General features: G+C 44.0%; 1 pseudogene; it reads left to right on the top strand.

Annotated features, from left to right (window-relative positions):
• The first annotated feature begins 1,262 nt into the window (after positions 1 to 1,262).
• LOC119568692 lies at positions 1,263 to 2,661 on the top strand (annotated as a pseudogene).
• Positions 2,662 to 8,169: the final 5,508 nt, after the last annotated feature.

Genomic DNA, 8,169 nt, shown 5'->3' on the forward strand with positions numbered 1-8,169 from the left:
TAATATTTAATATAATAATATAATTATATTTATAATTATATTATACTTGAAATATAAAATATTAATATAATATATATATATATATATATATAATATATATTGTGTGTGTGTGTGTTTGTTGTGTGTGTGTGTGGTGTGTTGCGTGTGTATATGCTATGTATATAGTCTAGTGTATGATGTTTATGTACATATATGTATATGGTATATGTATGTGTGTGTGCGTGTGTGTGATAGAAAGGTACAAATGGGAATGAATATCTTCACAATACAAGATATATATTTGACCGGTTTCGATTATATCTTCGTCAGAAATAGTGTATTTTCTGACTAAGATATAATCGAAACCGGTAAAATACTCTCTTGTATTGTAAAGATATTCATTCTCATTATACCTTTTCTACATTTTTTAAACCCTGAAACGGTTCGTGCATATATGTGTATATATATATATATATATATATTATATATATATTATATATTATAATAATATAATATATATGTGTGTGTGGGGTGTGTGTGTGCAGTGTGTGTGTGTGTGTGCAGTGTGTGTGTGTGTGTGTTTGTGTGTGTGTGTGTGTTTTTGGTGTGTGTGTGTGTGTGGGGTGTGTGTGTGTATATAATATATATATATATATATTATATATATATATATATGTGTGTGTGGTGTGGTGTGTGTGTGTGTGTGTGTGTGTGTGTGTGTGTAGTGTGCGTGTGAGTGAGTGAGTGAGTGTATGTGTGTATACGTTATAGTAAAATCAGTGAAATGTATTTAAATGAGTCAAATATGGCTGATATATGTGTGTGCGCACACATACCACACACACACACACGCACACACACACACACACACCACACACACCACACACACACACACACACACCACACACACCACACACACACACAAAACATATATATATATATAATATTATATTATAAAATATATATTTTATTTGTTTATTTATTTATTTTTTTTTATTTATTTATACACATATATACGGGGCGCGTATCTATGCGCAGCCTTCTAAAAGAGTAATCCTAAAATCCAGATTTTTTTTGAAAACTTCCTTATCCGAAACGGAACCCAACGAGCCCACTTCCGACCCAACATAAAAATACATGAACCTAATCAGCTGAACACCTGCAATCAATGGCGCAACTGAAGAGAGCGGACTCGCGCCACGAGGCGAAGCGCCAAGGGACCAATTTCGCCCGTTATAAGGACCCGCGCCGGGGCGAGGCAGCATCCACTCGTCCCTTTGACCATGAAGTCTGCTGTGGCGCTGCTCGTGCTGGTCAGTCCCGAGGTTATGCAAGTATACTTAGAGGGGACCTCGGGCAGTCCCTCCCGGGTCTTCGGCCGAATTCGGTCCAAGCCAGCCTCTCCAAGCTCTCGGCTGGATTTGGTCCGAAAGCCTTCCCTTTCCTTTGTCCCCGAATGGGGAATATATATATATATATAAAATATATATATATATATATATATATATATATATATAATATATTATATATATATATAATATATATATGCATACATTTTTTGTTTGTGTGTCCAAGTATATCAAGTCCAGGTATATATGTCTGTCTGTACTGTATGCACTCTCGTTGCAGGTGGCAGCCAGCCTCGCCCCCTGCAGGCGGCTGGCCCTCGAGCCCAAGAAGGCGACCCGGGAGGGCGTTGACAGACCCCCGAAGGCCGCTTTCCCGCCAAGACCTCTCCTACGGCTCAGGCGCGCACTCCATGGCGTCCTCCTTTAAAGAAAACTACTGGACCAGCTCCCCGCCTTCTCCGGACGCCCTCCTTCCCCTCGGGCTACCACGCCCAAAGCCCTCCTACGGTAAACCCGTCAACCAAGCCACCAACGACTGGGGCATGCCAGTGGGGGGTTTGGGCCAACCCAACGCGCATCGTAGGAGGAGAAGAAGTCCAACCCGCCCACAATTTACCCGTGGCAAATAGGTCTCAAGTATGGGGGAGGCAATGGTACTGGTGTGGAGGCGCCGTCATCAACGACCGCTACATCCTGACCGCCGCCCACTTCCTATTTGACTCCGAAGGCAACCAGGATTTTGCTGAAGGCCTCGTGGTTGCGTTGGCGATCACCTCATGAGCTCCACTTCCGACGATGTGGCTGCAACTGAGTAACAGTGTGGAGAAGGTCATTCTGCACCCACAGTACAATAAACAGACTTTGATAATGATATAGCTTTTAAAGTTGTCCAAAGTCCCAACTTTCTCCACGGAGGTGCGACCTGTCTGCCTTCCTGAGAACGACAGCAAACCTACGCAGGCGCAGAAGGCATTGCTCCGGCTGGGGGACGCTGTCCTCGGGGGGAAGTCACCCCCAAACAGCTGAAAGGAGGTAACCGTGCCTCCTGGCCCAAGCTGCTGGGGGCCCGTCGGTGACCGAAAGGATGCTGTGGCGCAGGATACCCGAAGGGCGGCAAGGACACCTGCCAGGGGGACTCGGAGGACCACTGTGCGTGAAGGAGAGCAGCAAGTTTGTCCAGGTTGGAGTAGTGTCCTTCGGTGACGGCTGCGCCAAACCTGGCAGCCCCGGCGTTTACGCCCGCGTGACCGAGTTCCTCCCTTGGATCAAGGCCAACACCCCCGAGCCGCCTTCTGCTAAGTTCAGAACAATCCTTTCATCCAAGCCGAACTAATAAAATTTCAGTTGCATCCCTATTTTAGACTCATTAACTACAGTCAACTGTTTCAGTATACGCATAGACATACACATATACACACACAAATACATAATATAATAGATAGATAAATAGACAGATAATAGTGTGTGTGTGTGTGTGGGGTGTGTGTGAAGTGTGTGTGTGTGTGTGGTGTGTTGTTGTTGTGTGTTAAGTGTGTGTGTGTGTGTGTGTGTGTGTGTGTGTGTGTGTGGTGTGTGTGTGGGGTGTGTGTGTGCGCACGCGCGCGAGAGAGGATGGAATAATACAAGAACATAAGTTAGAGAATAACTGCCCTCCTTACCGGGACTCGAACGCCGGGTTTAGGGTGTGTATACATTTTTATCATTATACTGTACATACATATGCTACTATGCTATACATATAATACAACAATACAATATAACATACAATAATATACAGTGCATACAAATACCACACAATGCACGCGCACACATGTGCTAAATATATATGTATATGTACATAGATGTACATATAATAAGTATGTTTGTACAAAGTACATATACATTTTGAGAAATTGTAATGCTGTCATATCATATATGTATGATTGTCATCATGTACATAACATATAGAATTTGTTTTACTATACAAAAAATATACATATAATACAATACTAAAATTACTTCTATGTATATTTTTTTTTTCTTTTAGGGGTCAGTTTGAGCCCCCTTGGTCCCCAGAGATATTTAAATTTAGTTTCATTTTGTGATATTTTGGAGTGAATACGGGGTAGGGTCCCATTTTCCTTTCCCCGGAGAGTCCCCGGTGTTCCCTTTTAGGTAATCTTTTCCTCTATTTATCCGGGCTTATATATACAACATAGACATATATATTATAATATATATAATAAATATTTTATAATTAATTTTAAAAATTTATTATATTTTTGTAATATTATACAACATGTATTGCATAGCATATTTTTAATACAAATAGTGATAATATAAATTACTATATAAATACTTAACATAAATGTATATATACATATAGTTATATACATTATCCAAAATCCCCATCAAAACAAAATATTTTTCAGCTGATTTTTTATTCAGGAAAATATTTACTGAAAGGGGAATATATATATATATATATATATATAAATATATAATTATATATATTTAATATATATATAATAATACAGATGCATAATGTCGGGGTTCGTTTTAAGAATTTCAAGAATCGGTCAACGGAACACACAGAGTAAAATAACAAGGCACAAAAAATACACTAAACAAAACGGGTATAAAAGTAAAGCAGGGGGGGAAAGGGAAGCACACAAGTCGGTCACGGAAAAACTAAAAAATTTTGTTTTTGTTATTTTTGTTTGGTTTTGGAAGATAGTCGCCAGGGCCTTTAAAATGGCCCGGCCCGTGTAAAAATATTTTTTGGTGTCTCATTTTTTTCTCGTCTCTACACTTACCGTGGTGGGGGGTTTGCCGGCAAGCGCTCCGTCCCCATGATGTAAGCATCGGGCATAATCTCTTTTCTAGCCCGGCGGTTGCGTGGCGGACCCTGTCTCGGAAATTTTGTGTGCTCACAAATTTTACGAATGTACCAGCGTGGCGTTCGGTCGCCACGTGCATGCAAAAACCTTTTGCATAGTCAAGTCTCAGATCGCCAGCGCAATTGTACCCAGTCGATTTTGTGAAGAATTTTTCGGTACTCTATTGTTTCATCAGAAAATCCGGGGCCTTGGCTTTTGGAGCTGGTACCATCTGGGAGGGAAAAACTCGTTTTTCTCTGTGAAAAATGCAGGAGGGGGATGAGTTTGGGGATTTCACTTGCCCTTAAGATTTTTTGGCTCGGATTAGATCTGGGGGTTTGGGGATATCCCCCCGCCCGTTCAGCTAGCTGTCAGCAAACTCGTTTTCCCCCTGATGCCTTGTGGTAGGGACCGTTTATGATTATTCTTCTACATGAGCAAAAACCCTGTCATGGTAGGGGACGGGTCAGGAGGGAGACGGGGATCCATCCTTAAAATAGGTTCTATAACCCCGGGGGGTATACTGTAAGAGCCTATAGAGATGGATGTGTGCCATCTTTATTTGCAGGGTTTCTGGTGTTTACTCTTTTGGGGGAAATTTTTTGTGGGTGGAGTGCCCCAGGGGGCTGGGTGTTTGGGAGTGAAATCGGAGATCAAAGGGGGAGCCGGCTGGTCCCCAGTCGGCAAGGATTGGCAGTCCTTGTGGGTGCGCGTTTCGGTTTGTTGGAGGATCGGGAAAGCGATCTCGTTTTTGGCTCTGCGGCTTAAATACCTAGCGCTGTTAAAGGGCCGGGGGGAACGAGGGGACCCCGCTGCCCAATGCGCGCGGACGGTTTGGGGACCTGTTGCCCCAACGGGTAATATGCGAACCCCAGGTTTGGGGGGGTCGTGCCTACGGACCCCCCTCCAGAGAGGGAAAAGGAAAAGCGAGCGAAACCTTAACGTATCACTCGGTGGTCACCAGTATAGAAGATGGATGTGTGCCCACTTCTTTTTGCAGTTACTGGGTTTTTAAATTTTTTTGGGGAGAATTTTGTGGGTGTGAGTCCCCAGGTAGGCTGGGGGTTGGTAGGAAAGTGGGAGAAAACGGGGGAGCCGGCTGGCCCTCCCCCTCGGCTAAGGTTGGGCGCCTTTTTGGGTGCGTGTGTTTTGGTTCGTCTGGGGGTCGGGAATGCGGTCTTTTTTTCGCTTGCGGTTAATACCAAACGTTTTGTAACGCGCAGGGAAGAGGGGACCCCTTTTCCAAAATGCGCGCACGGGGTTTGGACCTGGTGACCCAACCTGGGAAACTATGCTAAACTCCGGGTTGCGGGGTCGTGCTGCTAAAACCCTCCAGCTCTGCCTTTAGACAAGTATGGGGTATTGAATTTTTTCCTTGACAAGCTAAAACAAGAACCGATCAGGTTTTGTGCCCATGGTGAGGTTCAATAAAGTCGGGGGGGGAGGAGCCCTCCCCTTTGGAAAGTATTGTTTTTGAGCTGATAGCTTTATAAACCCCCTGATGTGGGATAGCCAGGTTGTTTGAAACATCTCGTGGTTTTGTTCTGGTGTTGAGTATTTTTTGTCCCTTTTTGTGCCCTGGGTGCTTGGAGACCTTTAAAAGAACGAGCTGCATTAGACAATTTGTGAGCCCGGGGGGAAAAGGGTTTCCCTCCTGAGGATTTTGGGGCTTCGCACCTTGGGGCACCCAGAAGGACCTGCAGTTTCATTTTGAACTGTCTCCAATTTTTTTCTCTCTTTGCAGCAATCAGAGAGACAGAACATAGTCCAAAATGGGGGGATGGCTGTACATAGAATGATCTTGTACTTTATGTCTAGCTCCTATGTGTCTCCCAGACATTCTTCATGAAAACAGTCTTGCTTTGGTTTAGCAACCAAGACAAAACCCTTTTCTTAAAGGAGAAGGGTCAGTCAATCATTACCCCCAAGGTATTAGAAGACCTAGACCCATTCTAGGTCTTTTCCCCGGATTCTGAGACTTGAGCTTGGACATTTAGTTCAAAGCATGGTTTTTGGATTTGGTGCAGTGATTTTTAGTCCGTCCTACATCATTCCAGAACAAGGCCCAGACAGTGCTGGGTTCTTTTTAGGCAGTGTTTTCCCAGTGGAGATGAAGCGAGATCGTCTGCATAGGGAAGATCTGCCCCCCACTGGGAGCTGTATTTTGAGAAGCAAAACTTTAGGGGGTGTTAAAGGGCAGACTGGATAGGGCCCTTGGGAATTGATTTTTGGGTTCTGTTTCTGAAATAGTCACCACCAAACTAAAAGCTTTCCTCTGTTTCCCTTCTGGACAGGGTCTCCTAATAAAAGAGGATTCCTAATTCAAAGGGCCCTTTTTCCTGGCTAGGAAATAACATAGAAGTGCTTAGAGCGTGGCTATACTGTGTGCTGTGGCACCCCCTTTAGAACCAGGGAGGTGTTGATGGGGGCCATTTTCCATTGTAGTCATTTATGCCATTCTCTCGGCCCCTATTGAGGCAGCTGAGGAAGAGATGGGGCGATACTTTCCCCGCCCTTTGGTTTTTTGGGATGGAAACTATGATAGCCTTTTTCCAGCTCTGGGAGAGTGGAAGTTTCCCAGGACTTTTTGATGAGTTTCAGGGAAGCAAGCCCCGCCAGTCCTAGGTGGAAAAGATGGTGTACGAATCTCATCAGAACCCCGGGGTGTGCAAAAACTGTTTTGTAGGTTTTTTTTAGTTCCCTCGAGAAAGAAACATAGAAATTAGGTTGTTTGCCCCTTTTTCCTGATATAGCAAGTCGCCTAGTTGTGGCGTTCTTTGGGTTTCCCCCATACGGGGGCAGATGTTGCTGTTTTTTCTCCAGAGAAGCCCAGTCTGTTGCTTCTTTGAGGGTTGTGGTGTGTCACCTTGGGGGGTGAGCGGCAGTAGCTCGCCTGACCCGTGCCACAGCCGAAAAAGGGGGTTTGGTGTCAAAATGTGGCCCCTTACTACCAACATTCCAGCCACTTTTTTCCCAATACTTTTTCAGTGTACATGGGGGAGGGAAAAGTCTTTGGTCTGGAATGTTGCACAATTTTATACATGTGCGCGTTAATGGCTCTTTGGGATCCTTCCAAAGTGCTTTACTTTTTTGTATACGGCCGAGTCTGTCTTGTGTGCCCGATTTTTATTTGTTAAGAAAATTGCACTTTTTGGTTTTGGGATGGATTTCTAGTCACCAAATGCCCAAGGGCATTTCATCCTCGTGTTTGTTTGTGGAGGATGCTCCATTATTCCCTTCCATTTATCCAAAGACAATTGTTGGGGGTTTTTCGGGTGGGTTGTGTGGGTGAGGAAAACGAGATCCAAAATTTGAGTGGCAGCCCCCCAGGCCTTCTGATCGCTCACTCTTTCCCCGGATACCAACTGTGTCAGCACCAACAGAGTTATTTTTTTACGTGAGACTGTGAGGTTTTAAGCTTTTGATTGCTTGCAAGGCATACGGAATCAAAATAATCAAAATAAAAGGTCGTAAGATCTCATACAAAACTGCTGCAAGGTGGTATGAAACTCTGGGAAGATCGAAGCCTAGAAAAGTTTGCCGGATGCAGTCTTCCCCCTTCTGTCACTGCTGAAACCCCACCCCTTTTTCAGATTTCAAAACCATTTGTAAAAATTTTTGTTTGATCTTGGTACTTAAAAAATGTGCTAAAGATACTCTTTTGACTTCTGTTTCGGATCTCTCCCCTTTCCTTTCCGACCAAATCCAGCTCGATTTGTTTAGTCCAAGGTGGGAAATTTTGGGAAATTTCCAACAGCCATCCCTTAGTGAGATTTAAATTAAGATTTTCACAAGCCCTCATTTCCACCAAGGATCGGCACCCTCAAGGGGTTTAAAAACCAATTGGAGTGGAACCCCGGAACCCTTTTGTAGCTCGTGTAGTAAAATAAGGTTCTGTAGTCCCGGGAAATGAAAGAGGTGGTTTCCATCTCAGATACGGGACCCAAGGTGAAAAAATAAAAAGCCCCAGTAAGTTTGAGAGT

The sequence above is a fragment of the Penaeus monodon genome, unplaced genomic scaffold (genome assembly GCF_015228065.2).
Source record: "Penaeus monodon isolate SGIC_2016 unplaced genomic scaffold, NSTDA_Pmon_1 PmonScaffold_10587, whole genome shotgun sequence".
Lineage (NCBI taxonomy): Eukaryota > Metazoa > Arthropoda > Malacostraca > Decapoda > Penaeidae > Penaeus > Penaeus monodon.